The 16,499-nt window shown below is 36.3% G+C and overlaps 1 pseudogene; it reads right to left on the bottom strand.

The window, feature by feature from the left end:
- Positions 1–2,341: 2,341 nt before the first annotated feature.
- Positions 2,342–16,499, bottom strand: part of LOC114023825 — a 72,994-nt pseudogene continuing 58,836 nt past the window's right edge.

Raw genomic sequence — 16,499 nt, 5'->3', positions numbered from 1 at the left:
TTTCTAAAATAAATAGATAACTGAGTTAAATTTATAAGAATACAAGTCATTACCCAATTGACAAATGGTCAAATGATATAAACAGGCAATTTTCAGAGGAAGAAATTGAAGTTATCTACAGTCATATGAAAAAATGTTCTAAATAGCTATGGATTAGAAAAATGCAAATCAAAATGACTCTAAGGTACCACATCACACCTATCAGATTGGGTAACATGACAAAACAGGAAAATGATAAATATTGGAGAAGATGTGTGAAAATTGAAACACTAATGCATTGTTGGTGGAGTTGTGAACTGATCCACCCATTCTGGAGAGCAATTTGGAACTATGCCCAAAGGACTATAAAACTGTACATACCCTTTGACCCAGGAATACCACTTCTAGGTAGGTCTGTATCCCAAAGAGATTGTAAAAATGGGAAAAGGACCCACATGTACAAAAATGTTTATAGCAGCTCTTTTTGTGGTATCCAAGAACTGAAAATTGAGGGGATGCCCATCCATTGGGAAATGGCTGAACAAGCTGTGGTATATAAATGTAATGGAGTACTATTGGACTGTAAGAAATGATGAACAGACAGACTTCAGAAAAATCTGGAAAGACTTAAATGAACTGATGTGAGTGAAGTGAGCAGAACCAGGAGAACATTGTGCACAGTAACAGCCACACTGTGTGATGACTGACTTTGATAGACTTAGCTTTTCTCAGAAATGCAAGGATTTAAGACAATTCCAAACGACTCACATTGGAAAACTCTATCCACATTCAGAGAAAGAATGATAGAATCTGAATGCAGATGTAAGCATATTATTTGCGTTTCTTTTCTTTTGTTGTTTTATTTTGATTCTTCTCTTTTGTGGTTTCTTGTGCCGCACTTTCTCACAGCCTGATCAGGCAACCAGGGTCATACTCACCGTCTTCGGGATCACCCAGGTAAACCAGAAACGAGCCGATTGGGGGTGCAAAAACCTGAACTTTATTCAATAATCATCACAGCAAGGCCAGGCAGGAAGGCACATACGCGAGCAGGAACAAAAGCCGACTCCCCCCCCCCCCCCCCGCAGCTCCTTTTAGTACCTTCTTCGTCCCTCCTCCTCAGCCCGCCCATAGCGACTCGTCGAGGATCAAATATCAAAAAGGGATGTCCAGCTCTAGTGTCCAGACAAAGGGAGCATACGTGGCACAGGAAGTGGGTCCCAGAAATTTGGAAGGAGGCGTGAGGGATCAGTGCATAGACAAAGGAGAATATACGTGACGCGGGAAGTTGGGTCCAGATACCGGGGGGAGGTGTCTGGGGTAGGTGCTACACCTAGGGAGCATACATGACTCAGGAAGTCAGATTTGGTCACAGGAAGGAGGCATCTGGGGTCAGCGTAGTACCTAAAGAAGGAGGCTAGACAGAGAGAGCTCGCTCTCTGCCGTCCCCCCTCCAAGCGGCACAGTCCTTGCCTTGGGAATGCATTCTCCGGCCACTTCCCTGTACCCTGCTTCCTCCCCAGCCTGTCACAGCTCCATCCAGCACCGCTCCAGTCTCGGGAGCGTGAGCTCTGGTTACCTCTCTGAACCCAGATCCCATCCCAGTGTGCCACAACTCCACCCAGCACCTCCTCTGCCTCGGGAGCAAGAGCTCCAGTTACTTTCTGGTACCCAGTTTCCGTCCCACGTTGGCACAACTCCCATCTGGCAGTAGCTGGCATCAAACAATCCCTCACAGTTTCTCTCATTGATTCTAATTCTTCTTTACATCATGCCTAATGTGAAAATATGTTTGATATGAATGTATAATTGAACCTATATCAGATTGCATGCACTCTTGGGAGGAAGGAGGAGAGGGAAAGGGAGAAAATTTGAAACTCAAAATCTTATGGAAATGAATGTTGAAAACTAAAAATTAATAAATAAAATTCTTCAATGAAAAAGATAAAAAAGAAAATAAACAACAGATGAGTTAAAATGCTCCCCACAAAAAGATTAGAATGTGATGGGAAAAATAAATGATAAATGACAGTGCCATATGACCAAAATATTTTTTATCCAACTAAATCTCTATTTCATGCATAAGCATTATGGATTTCCCCAGTTTATTGGACTCTGCCAGTTTAAAAACAAAAGAAACCAACAAAAAGAAAACATAAGCAGCCTTATATAGAACAGTGAAATGCCAAGGATAAGGGTGGTTTACAGTTTTACTGTGGAAGACACACACACACACACACACACACACACACACACACACGCACCTCTATCTCTATACCTATCTATCTATATTAAAGGCCTCTCTCCTTTTGACTGCTTCAACTATAACTTTGGGCCATTAAATACAGACAAATTTCTAAAATTATTTCTTTACTTCTCTAAGATCCTCAATGTTATCATCATCATCCTCTGGCCACTTCTCCTGAATCACATCAATAATGTTATCTGTAAAATCTCCCTGAATGATCATTTTATCCATCCCTATAAATGAGACACCACAGGAGAATTTCTGAGCAAATAATCTTTATGCTTCTTTAAGGTCAATCCCCAAAGTTGCAAGACCACGTACTCTTGTCATCTATTTGTTCTTTGCTCTAGGAATTGTGGCTATGATAAATTTTTGTGGCACTGTCTTCTTTTTGTTAGTTTTATTTGACCCCTTTCACCTCTCTTTTGTTTTTTTCTTCTTTTCCTTTACCTTATCCAATTTCAGGTTCTTGTTTAGGTGAATTTTCCAAAGAGAGTTTTGAAGACTCATTCTGAAATTTCCTCTCTTGTTATTGTCTACATTTAGAAATATTAGGCATATATTTATAATACTCTCTTGTTAATGAACAGACTCCACAGTAAAGGACCCTAAGTGGGTAATCTGTGTCCAATTTGGTGTTGTTCCTTGGGTCTCTTCTGTAGGCAGGGGCAGTGAACTCAGGAAAGTTTGTAGTCTTCTCCTAAATATGAGAAGCCATCTCGGCAAGGCTCCATGAAGTCTGGGGCTTGTTGCTATAGTAGATTTTTAATGACTAGCAAATATTTAAAATTGCAGAGTTAATGACTCTCCTTCCTTTTCATGGTTTGTCCTTGATAGAAATACTTTAACTTTGTGAGGCTCTACAACTAATCATAGATTAACCTAGATGGATCGACTTACAAGTTATTTCAAAGATCCTAAGCAAATTTACTTTGGTCTTTAATTGTGATGAGGACAGGGTGAAGGTCTCTCCTTACAATTTAAGTGACATGCAGGATGTCCTTGTTAGGAAACAATCTACCAGTGCAGGTTAATGCTTTCTCTGATATTTAGTACCAAAGTGTTACCTGTAATAGAAAGGTTCAGTGACTTTTTCCAGGATCACATAGATAGTATGTACCAGGGCAGGTTCTGAACTCAAGTCATCATGGTTCTGATGCCTACTCTCTATCCAAAATTCATTCTCTCACTGATATTTGTTATTCTTCAATCTTTTCAGTCATGTCTAATTGTTCATGACTCTATTTGGGGTGTTCTTGGCAAAGATACTGGAATAATTTGCCATTTCCTTCTCAAGCTCTTTTTACAGATGAGGAAACTGAGGCAAATAGAATTAAGAGACTAGCCTAAAGTCACATGGATAGTGTCTGAGACCAAACATGAACTCAAGAAGAGAGTCTTCCTGATTTCTGGCCCAGCATTATATCTATTGTGCCATCTAGTTGCCTGCCCTTGAATTAGGACTGGGTTTGTATACCCATCCTAATTCAAGTATGTATATGAGTGATTAAAAAGTCACATTGGTTGTATATTTTGAACCTACCAAAAAAAGAAAAACCTATACTATGGTTCAAAAGATGGAAATAGCTGGTAAAGTTGAAAACTTATTTCTAAGACTAAAAGTATTTCATCTATTTAAAGAAAGGAATCTTTCAGTTTTAGTACAAATCTCCCCCCCTCATCTAGTTGGCTAGTTTTGTTTTACCCTCTCAGACTGATGAATTGACAGAAAAGAAAAAGCACAGCACAGTGGGATATGACCCCAGTTTTTTAAAAGTCTATTAACAAAGCCTGATTTGCAGAGGAGAGAGTTTAATTTATTCAAATAGACTGTGCCTATGCCTACAACTTTTAGGTTCCATACAAGATGCTGATAATTACTTCTGCTATGCCTGACAATGTAAACAGAAAATGAACTTGAAGAGTGGCTTTTTAAATGAGGGTTAATGCACCCTTCTATATATGGGACTGGGAGGCTTTAAACTGAGGTTAAGCCTGAGAGGTAGAAGATATTAAATATCCCCTCAGACAGGATGCCCCAACAGCAGGAGAAAAAGAGCTTTGCCTATCAGACACTTAATTATCTGCAATGTATATGCAAATATCCAGGATTTGATGAGGTCTTTACATTTCACCTCTAAGTGCTGCATTAGTAATTCATGAAGCCACTACTAATGTTGCTGGGGAGCCCAGACAGCAATGAAAAATTAAGCAATAATGACTTCAAAGGTGGAGGAACCACAAAATAACTCTGCACCTCTGAGGTCATTTTTACCATTTGAGTACAAATTATATGAGTGCACTTCATGGGCTTCTGCATTTGCTAAGCATTGCTAATGAATAGGGAGGTGATTTGGGAAATGGGAGTGCAGGAGGTAGCTATCTACCAGTATGCTGAAGCTTAGTATTGATTCCAAATATAAAGAAACATTTATTGCTTATAAATGACACCTACTCAAAGGCCACTGCTGCAAAGGACTTTGAGAAAAAAAAACTAAGGGATACTCTAATGATGTCCTATTTCTGGTGAACACTCCTCATGAATCTTGATTGGATAGGAGAGGGCTCCCAATAAATGATGGATGTGGACAAATTGTATCCTTATAGTTTCTGAGTCTTGTAAGGCTCTGAGGGATGCTGAAATTATATAGACTTCAGAAATGTTTAAAAAATGACTTTCCTCCTGTTAGAATAGCAAATTTATTCTTGGTGTCAGAGACATTTAAAGAAACCAACAATGGGTTTATGAAAAATAAGTCTTGGCCAAAAAACCTATCTCTTTCACTATTGATGTTATCATTTCAGTTTTGTACAACTGATGAGAAAAGTGTTACCTTGCAAGGCTGCCAAGATTTTAAGAATTTGAAATCATTTTGTAAGAATTTTAAAAATGTTAAATTCAAACAGGATCTTGTTTTAAAAGTATGCAGTATTATTTAATTCTCTTCACTATTAATTCTATGATGTTAATTAAGCCTCTTAATGGGATGTATTATGACAATTTCCTTCATTTGCCACATTGTGCTGTCTCACAAAGTAGCATTCTACATTAGCAAATTTAAAAGAAAAAAAAAATACATCCTGCTAACTGAAACCAGGAAAAAGAGCTTAACATATGTATTACCCCCAATCTGCTTATCACCCTGATCTTGTACCGTTTGTTATGCTTTTTTCTTTGTTTTGTTACAATGTCTTAAAATCTAGCACTACCAGTTAGGAGTCTATCCAACAACAACAATAACAACAACACACACGCATGTGATTAATTCTGAGGACTTTTATAATTCAATTGATTTATAATTTCCCTCAATAATATAGTATTCTGTCTACTGATACCTGCATATCCCTAATAAAGACATTTCTATATGTGTTTGTATTGACTAATTTCTGCAAGAAGAATGGATAAGTAATTGACATACTATGCTTGCATAAAAAGTAGTCATGATTAATAGAGATTTAACAAAAACCACATGTGTCCTTTAATATTCAATTGGGTCTGTGATCTTACCACTTTTTTAAACAATTTCATATTCAGTGGCTCTTGCCTATGTTCTCCCAAAGGTTTATACCAAAGGTGGTTTATTTAATATGCTTCCCTTAACAAATCAAAATAAATAATGATTTGACAGAGTTTTGATCTTTGAAACTGGAAAAAAAATCTGACATTCAAACATTTTCATTACCCAATGAACACTGAAGAAAGGAAAAGTTTCATACCTAAATATAATCATTGAAAAGAGTTTAAAATAATCAAGATGTTCTTGTTCTTAATTCTTCCCTGACATAGGCATCATTATTATTAATAATGATAATGATGATGATAAACTCAACCTCTTATATTAATGACTCATCTCTTCTCCAATACATACTCTACACAAGTATAGAATTCATATTCCTAAATCACAAACATGACTATGTTATTCCCTTTATCAAAATTATTCAGTGTTTCTTGATTATATATGGAACAATACAATAAAACCTGAGTCTATCATTCAAAGCTCTACTAATCTGACTCTCACCTAACTTCCCTGCCTTATTTCCTATTACATGCATGTTCTAATATTCTAGTCAACTTAGCTTACCAGTTCTCTGCAAATGACCTTCTATCCTTTATTTGGTGCATGTATAAGTGGTCTACCATGTCTGCAACCTGCTATTTCCTCATCTCTTCCTCTTATGATGCTTAATTTCTTTTAAACTACAGCACAGAAGCCAGTTTTCCTGATCCCCTAGATATTAGTATTCTCTCTTTATTGAATTTAGTTTTTGTAACTTTGTGTATATGTTGCTTTTATTTGCTTATGTATATTTTGTATTGTCTTCAGTAGAATATAAGCTCCTTGAGGTCATTAACTGAGTCATTTTGAGCAGTGCCTTCCACATTGTAGGTACTTATTGAATTGAGTTGAATTTCTATAGTATTACAGAGTGCAATTGATAGGAAGAGATATTTAATAAGTACTATCAAACACATGGATTTTCTGGTATATTTCTCTCTGAATATAAATATATTTTGCTTTGGTCTATGATTTCATCACTGATGGGTGGCTCCTAATATGAATGATTCCTTCATCAGCATAATGAAGCAAATCATCTATAACTTGTATTAATTATAATAATAATAGCTAGCATATATACATCACATATCATTATTCAAAGTACTTTTTGCATATTGTCTCATCTTATACTCAGAACAACACTGGGAGGTAGGTGCAAATATTATCCCCATTTAGCAGATGAGGAAACTGAGGGAAATAGAGACTAAGTGACTCGCTTAGGGTCACCCATCTTGTAAGTGTTCAAGGTCACATTTGAACTCAGGTGTTCTTGATTCTAGGCTCAGAATTTTGTGCTCTATGGTACCACCTAGCCCAATTGATTTGGAAAATCTCATTAAGTATTGCAAGAGACAAGGAATCTGTCAATGGGAAAAACTACCTCCTAGTGATCAAAGAGGTTTTCTCTCTCTCTCTCTCACTCTCTCTCTCTCTCTCTCTGTCTCTCTCTCTCTCCTCCCTCCTTCTCCTCCTCCTCCTCTTCCTGTCTCTCTCTCTTCTCTCTGTCTCTCTCATCCTGGGGCATATAAGTAGGAAGTATCTGTTTGCTTTGAAATGAAATCTTTTCTTCCTAACTTCAGATACAGGGCTCTAAATGCTCTATCTGCTGTGCCTTCTGGTCTTTGACAATAGCCTGAGGTGCTGAGAAATCAAGTGACTTGCCCAAGGGTGGACATTGAATAAATAGAAGTAAAAGTCAAGGTTTTTATTCCAGGTTTTCTAAATTAAAAGCTTATTTCTCTATCTACAATTGTATGTTAGGTTTCATATAAGCAAACACATTATTCTAATAACTTCTATGACATGTCATTATATCTCTTTAAAGAAAAAACACATTACCAAGTTTGTAAACAGAACGGAATTTGGTGAACTCTTCTCGGCCTTGGGACCTTTGTTGATGAAGCCATGGGATTGTCTTTGAAAAAAAAAAAGAGATAGTACAAGAAAGTGCATACCATGTACTCTCCTGTCCAAGAGAGAAGGGGTAAGGATTGGAAAGATATATTGAGAGTATTCTTTGTTCCTCTGTATACCAGGAAATATGTAAAGGGAAAACAAAATGCAGTAATTTTGCTTAGCTCTCCTTGGCCTAACAGAAGGGCTTTCCATGGGAGATGTTGTTCTCTGCTATTCTGTCTTTAAGAAGAAGAAAGAGAAATATCTTTTAGGAGATACACTAGCATATGCATTTTCATTGTGCGATTTTCCTGACTTCTCTGACTTCCTCAACTTACTTCTACTTCCCTTATAGCCTGATTAGCCTTAGCTTCCCTGATGCAGCTTCCTGGTCTAGAGACATAATAGTATGACACAGCTGTACATAGTCAGTACCTTTATGACTTGGTAGGTGACTGACCTACACAAGAGTTACCATACCCTAATGAGGTACTGACTGTACACATTTCCACAAGGAGACAAAAGGAGGCTTCATACAGAGATGCTAAGCACCACTGTATCTTTCCTGTATATACTTCTTGTATTTCAGGAAAGTATACCTCCTTTATTCAATGTTTCATGAATGCCTCATTTCATCCTCACATTGAACCTGAGCTAAGAGAGAGCTGGGGTTAGAGCTATGTCTACAGTGGAAGACTTGCATCTGTCATTGATGTTCTAGTTTTGCCCCATGGCCCTAGAAGTATTCCTTGTGTCTATTATCTTTGACTCTTCCTTAGCTGCCCTGAAGGCAAAAAAGCAATATCAAACTTTATTTTTTTTGTATTTAAGACTTTAGTCAGATCTTACAGTTAGTGGAGTGATGTTCCCAAATTCTCAAGGCACAAGTCAATCTTGAGGTATTCCTATTAATAGCAGAAAGCCATCTCCTCATTGAAGAAGCTTGAATCATGGTTGTATCCATATTGGGAAGGGGAAATATAATCTCCACTCATATAACGAGAAAATAACTGGGTATCAGTCGTAAGCATGATTATTTCTAGTATTGTGGAGGATTGTTGTATGCCTAGAGTCCTTATGATGACCTCATCCATTTGGAAGATGCTGGGAGATCTACACCTGAGAGCTCACCTTCAATGTGTTTGGGAGCAACCTGTTTTCACTAGCTGCATGGAAAGAACTGTCTATATGTGTAAAAATTTCCTAGAAGATCACCATTAAGCTTTTAATGGTATTCTTTTCTGAGAATGAAGTACTTCTTTATTAAAAATGTAGTAAGTGGGAATGACCTTAGATCTACATCCTTCTTCTTCTGCTCCAGACCATATCACCTCATAAATGGATGTAGGATTTTGGCTTTTTCATTTGCTTTTTTTTCATCTTAGTTTCCAGAAGTGGAATACAAACCACAGAGATCCAGGTGCTTCTGTGTTAGAGCTGAGCATGGCCAGACAAGTCTGAGGTATATATTTCACTCTCTTTGAAATTTGTGGTCTTAAATTTAGTCATCTTAAATTTAGAATATGGTCTATGGTCTCTGAGGAGCAATAAGTAATGTCTATTTACTTGCTTCCCCAGTGTCATACAGTAAAGTCTATAAACTGCCAATGTTGCATGACCATGTACAATCTCACACATACAGAGGATGATCTCCTAAAAGAAAGTGTGAACAAAACAATAGCAATATTTATTTGTAAGAATAATGTATCTAGAATGAGAGGGAAACAATGATATAAGATAGAAATGTAGGGGAAACAGCACATAAAGATTTTAAACAATTAAATGAAGCAATAATCATCAAAATATTTTGGCATTGCTCAAAAAAGAGAAAAGAAAAAATTACAGAAAATGTAAAAAAGAAAGAAAGAATAAGATCTAACTGAATCCAAAATCAGGTCTTCATTACTACTGCTCTCTACTATACCACTTGGTGGATGCTGGAGGGTCAGAATCTCTGGGAAAATCCTTCTTGTGGTTCAGCTACACACTTAGCCGACATGCTGTCTTATGTTCCAGCCCACGAGTAAATTTGAGCCAAAATGCCAAAATTCCTATTTAAGAATCTGCATTTGGAGCATTTCTTAACTTTTTTTTGGACTTTGGACCACTTTTATAATCTAATAAAGCCTAGGCACCTTCTTCTCAGAATAATAGTTTTAAATATATAAAATAAAATACATATGATTTCAAAGGAAACCATATGTTAGTGTGTGTGTGTGTATAGTAGATATATGTATGTGTATATATATACATATATATGTATATTACATATGTATATATATTTGTATATACATATATATAAACTTTTTTTACATCTGAGTACATGGATTCTTGATTTCTATCCACTAATCTGTGGACCTTAGATTAAAACCCTCTGGTCTAGAAAGAAAATTAAATCATAGAGAACAGCTCTCCACAAAGACAGTAACTAGAATTACCAAAGAGTTAATACCCCTTGACCTGGAAAATAATATAAATCATAAAAAATAGCCCTCCATGAATATAGAGTGCCTTGAATACCACATAAATAAGGGTCTCTTGATCTATAGAGGAAGCTAAATCACAAATACTGTGATAGCTAGTCCAATTATGCTGTTAGTACTGTAAGAAGTAGGAGCTTTATTTGACATGGATATAGAATGTGGCTAGATGAAGAAATTGGTGTATTAGAATCCATTGCAGGGACTAAAAAGGCTTCACAGAAAAATATGACTGTCAGTAAGTGAGAAAAGAAATGTTGTTGTTGTTGTTGTTGTCTTAATTACCTGGTAATGAAGTTAATTTAAAAGAGATGAAATAGAAGGACTCAAGTGTTAAATGACAGAGGTACTTGGAATTAAGATAGTAGCTTTGCAAAACTGAGTCACTGGTGACTGCATTTGTAACTCTTTTTGACTAAATTTTGTGAAGATAAAATGAAATAATATTTGTAAAGTGTTTTATTAACAATAAAGCACTATATCAATGCTGGTTATTAATGTTAGTTACAGAGTATGTAAAGATCATTAGATAGCATAATTTAAGATTACCTTCCCTTGCTTTAAGAATTCTGTAGGAGTATAGAATCCCATCCTCCCCTAACATCTACCTTCAGTGAATTATTATGGCAATAACTTTGTTTGGCATCTCTAGGATTATACCAGTAGAGCACAAGCTCTGGAGCTTCTTAACAAATTAGCAAAATTTGGGGTATGGGCCCAGGGTTAGATAGATATCTGTTGACCAAGGACCAACATCATCACTAAGTAGAAAGCAAAATGATGGCTTGATTGGACACAGTGGCTTTAAAATATATATATATATACGTGTGTGTGTGTGGGTGTCTGTGATGTATGTATGTATACACATATATGCATGTATGTGTATATGTATACTATAATTAATTATTAGGAAACACATATTTAATACACAAAGTCAGAAAGCATTTAGAAAAATTTACAGCATTTACCTGGATTATGAACTCAATAATAAGTACAGAAATTGGGACATTTATATTTCTTTACCAGGAAGATTTGAGTTCATTCACATGTCTGATTATAAGGTAGTATTGTAGCTGTTGGCTACACAATGCCACATATGTTAATGGACAAAGAACTTTTGCCTTTTTATCTTCCTTCCTCTCTAAATATCCATCCAGATTCATGAATTTTAAAAAAAAAACCTCTCCACTGACTACAATAAAAGTTCACTACTTCAAGTAGAATTTTACTAAACTGCTTTAACTTTTTGTAGTGTACATTGCTTCCTTCTAACAAAATCTTTCATTAGAATTTATTGTCTAGACAATAAAGTTTTTAGCAATGAGATATAAACCCTTCAAATCCTACGAATGTGTTTGTCATAGAGTGAAAAAAAGGCCATGCAAAGTTGCATTCTTTCAGTATAAATAGTACCTTTTGCTAAGGGAGAGAGCCTTTCCTCTAGAACAGTGGCTCTATTCATAATGCATATTTTTCAAATACAAAAATATATGGATATGTATACCCACATATAAATACACAAACATATATATATAAGTATGTGTATATGTATGTATGTATGTAAGTATGTATACACACATGCAAATGTACATCTGGCATCACAAGATACACTATGAATGCATCAAGCACTTAATTCATGTCAGCAGGAACATAAGCAATATAGAGGGCCCTCATTTGAGGAATGGAGAATAGATCTCCATGGTTCCCTATTTAGTTGTCTGATGCTAACACAAGTCAAAACAGAAAGAGGGAGCTGTTGGTATTTGGACTGGAAAAAATGCTGTTGAATAGTAGATTAAATCTCTCATATTCAAACACTTTAAAATACCTTAATGTAACTAGCATTGAGGAATACAGTACCTCATTTACTAAGGTCGATGAGAAAAAGAACATTTCTCTCCCCTCCACCCCCACCATTTGTTGGCAGAGTTCTAAGCAGTTTCAGCAAAGAACTCTTTCCTGACTGACATTTTTAAATAGTATCTAAAGTAATATAAAAGAAAAATCTATTTCTAGAATCCCATCTAATTAATCTTTCATGCCAAGGTGGAAAGTCTTCTCCATGAAGACCGACTTTGTAAAATTTTAGAAAAGCCTTAGATCTGTCAATGAAATCTTATACATAATTGTTTATTCCTTTCTGAAGGGATCATTTTTTTTTTTGTGCTAGGGATGGTGTTGGGCAGTACATAAAGAAAGACATATGAAGTGAAAATATGTTGAAATGGGTAAAAAAAAATAAGCACGTAGCCTACATATATAGCAAATTTAATAATACAGAAAGTAAAACCATGTTATTTGCATAGATCATGTAGCATAATGGTAACCACATTATAGAAATTGTCCTGGTTCATATATATTTAGAAAGCTTGATAGTTTCCCAAATGATTTCCCTGTAGCAAATCTGCTGTGTAAGCCATGCAAATATTATTGCCCAGTTTTTACAGAAAGGGAAATAGACTCAGAAAAGCAAGAGCCTGGTGCACAGGTGCACAGCTGGTCAATGTCAAAGCCAGCACTCATATCCAGGTATTTTGGTTCCAAGTTGCAGTATAGAGCAGTTGAGTGATTCTCAACCTCTCTTATCACAACATAATGTTGGTCCTATTCTTTTCATTACATCATATTCTGTCACAATTATCTCTTACTGATGTGGAAAATGCTTCTGTTTTTGAAAATCAGTTTTTAAAAATATAAATCAAAGTACTGCTTGATGTGACACTTTGTTTAAAAAAAGTTAAACTTCATGAGGTTGTGATTTCTAACACATGTTCAGTTACACCTAGGCATCATTCTCAAACATTAACCCTAGTGGTCCTTAGAATCAGAAACCAATATTAAGACTTGACAAATTGGTATTTTCTGGATTGCTGCATAAAGCACCCTTGTTAGGGTCTATTCCTCCAATAAATATATTTGTTTCATTAACATTAAAGATAACGTGTTCTGGATACAAGCAAAATTTTTTTTTTGTTTGCCCAAGGTACAGATCCCTGGAATAGTGGGATGACTAAATGTGCCTCACTGCTCTTCTGGAAGATCAGGTTAATATTTAAACACATCACCTTTTTTTAAAAAAGAGTTACTTTAGACTTGATTTCTAATTAACATTTAACTTGGATTTAAGAGGGAAATTCACAACTTCAGAATCTCATCTAAGACCATTCTTTCACTTAGCTTTAATACTTTGATTTATGGTCTCATTAGCAAGGGAAAATAGCACCTATTAAAACTATTAGAGATAATTTTAGCAGTAATACCAAATGATATGAGTAGGAGTAATGATAGTATTAATGATAAAAATTAATAACTATTCATTATTTTAATCATATGTAAAAAGAAGTGAAAAATCAGAAAATAAATAGTTCTTTAAAAATGAATTTCATATCAGCAAAAGAGTGGGAGCTATTTAAATTGTAGTTGTTCAATTTATGCCTTCCTACTAAATAAATGAACCTGTAGATTTTAATATTCTTATTAAATATCAAATTTGTCTCACCATTTCAAAATCAGAAGAACTTGCCAGAAATTGCACACACTTACTGCTAGGTGGAAAGCCAATGTCCCTGTTGGGGCCCATGCTTATCTCTTTGGATGCCCATTCATAGTCTGACTGAATCTTGCCAGTTATTTTAGAGTTCAGCAACTACTCCTGAGCTACAACCATCACAAAAATCTGATCTCTAGGGCACATTGATCTGCCCTATCTCAAGTTTTTGTTTTTGTTTTGGCACTGGGTGTTGAAAGGTGGGATTGGATCAGGGAAAGTGGTTTCCACATAGTTCAATAGAGATGGAGGCTCTTGGGTTTATGATTCTGGGTTGTCTCCATCAGGGTCTAAGAGGAGACTTTTGTATAAGGTGGTGGTAGTGATTTTACTCGCTTGGAATTACTGTCTCCTCTCTCTCTCCCTCAACGTGCTTTCCTGATTCAACTAGGTAGGTTTGTCTGCCTTGTTGAGATGAAAATATTTCCTAGGGCTTGAAATATCTAATATTTACTTGCAGATTTCCTTAATTAAATGCTATTTTTAATATTGCATGTGGGAAGGTGGATGGAACAAGGAAAATATATTTTAATAATTTCAACTCATCACTTTTGCAAACAAATAACAAAATGGAAATAAAACTAATCTAACAATTGGGAGATCAGGGTTACAATGTATGCTCTGACATTAATTGTCTTATAGAACTGGGTCATTCAACTAAATAACTCTGGGTCTCAACTTCTTTATCTGTAGAATGAAGAGGTTAGTGGAGCCAAGATGGTAGAGTAAAAGCAGTGACTTGCTTGAGATCTCCCCCAAACCCCTCTAAATACCTATAAAAATGGCTCTAAAAATTTTAAAGCAACAGAACCCACAAAAAGACAAAGTGAAACAATTTTCCATCCCAAGACAACCTAGATGACTGATCAGAAAGGCATATCACGCTGGGCTGGGAGAGGAACACAGTTTGGCATAGGTGCACAGGCCACAGCGAACCTGGAGCAGGCCTCAGAGGACTGAATCACAGGCAGCTGTGGTGGTTTCCAGAACTCTCAACCCACTAATGACAAAGAGAACTTCAAAGGTCAGTGGGAAAAGTCAGTGTCTGCAGTGAGAGAGAGAAGCATAGGCAGTCCCAGCCCCATTCCCTGAGCATGGGCCAGGGGCAGGGGCTGCCTCCTTAGTTTCTAGGCCACAGAATGAGGGGGAATTGAGTGACTGATCAGAGGGGAATTGCAGGGATCTCTCTGCTGGTGCAGTATTCTCTTGCTTTACCCATGCTTGGATCTGGGTCACAGTTCAGGGTGGCAGTCCTAGGGTGAGCAGGAGTGCTGACTTGGTGGAGATTGCAGTGGCTATGGAGAGAGAATCCTCCTTACAGTTCCAAGACAGAAAAGAGTGCTTGTGTTCACTCATAGACTAGAGCACAGGCCAGGAAAGGAGTAAACACCTTGCCTTGGTCATAGCACCTTGGAAGAACTGAAACTTTTCAGGTCCCTAGAAGTATCTCTGAAAACAGCTGCACAAAATCCCTGAAACTTGGGACAGTACATGCTCCACAGAAAGATCCCTACCATAACAAAGAGTTTATAACTCAAGTAATTGGCTGGGATCAAGAGCAAGCAGTGCAAAAAGAGTAAGACTATATTACCTTACTTTGGTGGCAAAGAATAACAAAACACACACCCAGAAGAAAACAACAAGGCCAAACTCCTACATCCAAAGCCTCCAAGAAAAATATGAATTGGTCCCAGGCCGTGGAACAGCTCAAAAAAGATTCTCAGAATCAAGTAAGAGAAGTAGAGGAAAAACTGAGTGATGCTAAAGGAGACCCAAAAAATACTGAAGAAAATAACACCTTAAAAAATAACTTAACCCAAATGGCAAAAGAGGTCCAAAAAGCCAATGAGGAGAAGAATGCCCTAAAAAGCTAAATCAGCCAAATGGAAAAGTCCAAAAGTTTACTGAAGAAAACACTTCCTTAAAAATTGGAATGCAGCAATTGGAAGCTAGTGACTTTATGAGAAATAAAGGCACTATAAAAACTAAGCTAAAAGAATGAAGAAATAGAAGAGAATGTGAAATATCTCATTGAAAAACAACTGACCTGGAAAATCGATCCAGGAGAGAGAATTTAAAAATTATTGGACTATCTGAAAGCCATGATCTAAAAAAGAGCCTAGACATCATCCTTCAAGAAATAATAAAGAAAAACTTCCCTGATATTTTACAACCAGAGGGCAAAATAGAAATAGAAATAGAGATCACCTCCTGAAAGAGATCCCCAAAGGAAAACTCCTAGGAATATTATAGCCAAATTCCAGAATTCCCAGGTCAAGGAGAAAATATTGCAAGCAGCCAGAAAGAAACAATTCAAGTGTTGTGGAAATACAATCAGGATAGCACAAGATTTAGCACCTTGTATATTAAGGGACCAGAGGGCAAGGAATATAATATTCCAGAGGGCAAAGGAGATAGGATTACAACCAAAAATCACTTACCCAGCTAAACCGAGTATAATCCTTCAGGGTAAAAAATTATCATTCAGTGAAATAGAGGACTTTCAAGCATTCTTGATGAACAGACCAGAGTTGAATAGAAAATTTGACTTTCAAATACAAGACTCAAGTGAAACATGAAGAGGTAAACAGCGAAGAGAAAGCATAGAGATTTATTGAGGTTGAACTGTTTACATTCCTGCATGGAAAGAAGATATTTGTAACTCATGAGTCCTTTGTCAGTATTAGGGTAGTGGGAGGGGAAAATTATATGTACGTATATAGATATAGATATAAATAGATAGATAGATAGATAGATAGATAGATAGATAGATAGATAGATAGATAGATAGA

The sequence above is a fragment of the Vombatus ursinus genome, unplaced genomic scaffold (assembly GCF_900497805.2).
Source record: "Vombatus ursinus unplaced genomic scaffold, bare-nosed wombat genome assembly UNPS02014818.1, whole genome shotgun sequence".
In the NCBI taxonomy this organism is placed as follows: Eukaryota; Metazoa; Chordata; class Mammalia; order Diprotodontia; family Vombatidae; genus Vombatus; species Vombatus ursinus.
Note: the sequence above shows the minus strand (reverse complement) of the source record. Positions and strands in the feature narration are given on the sequence as shown.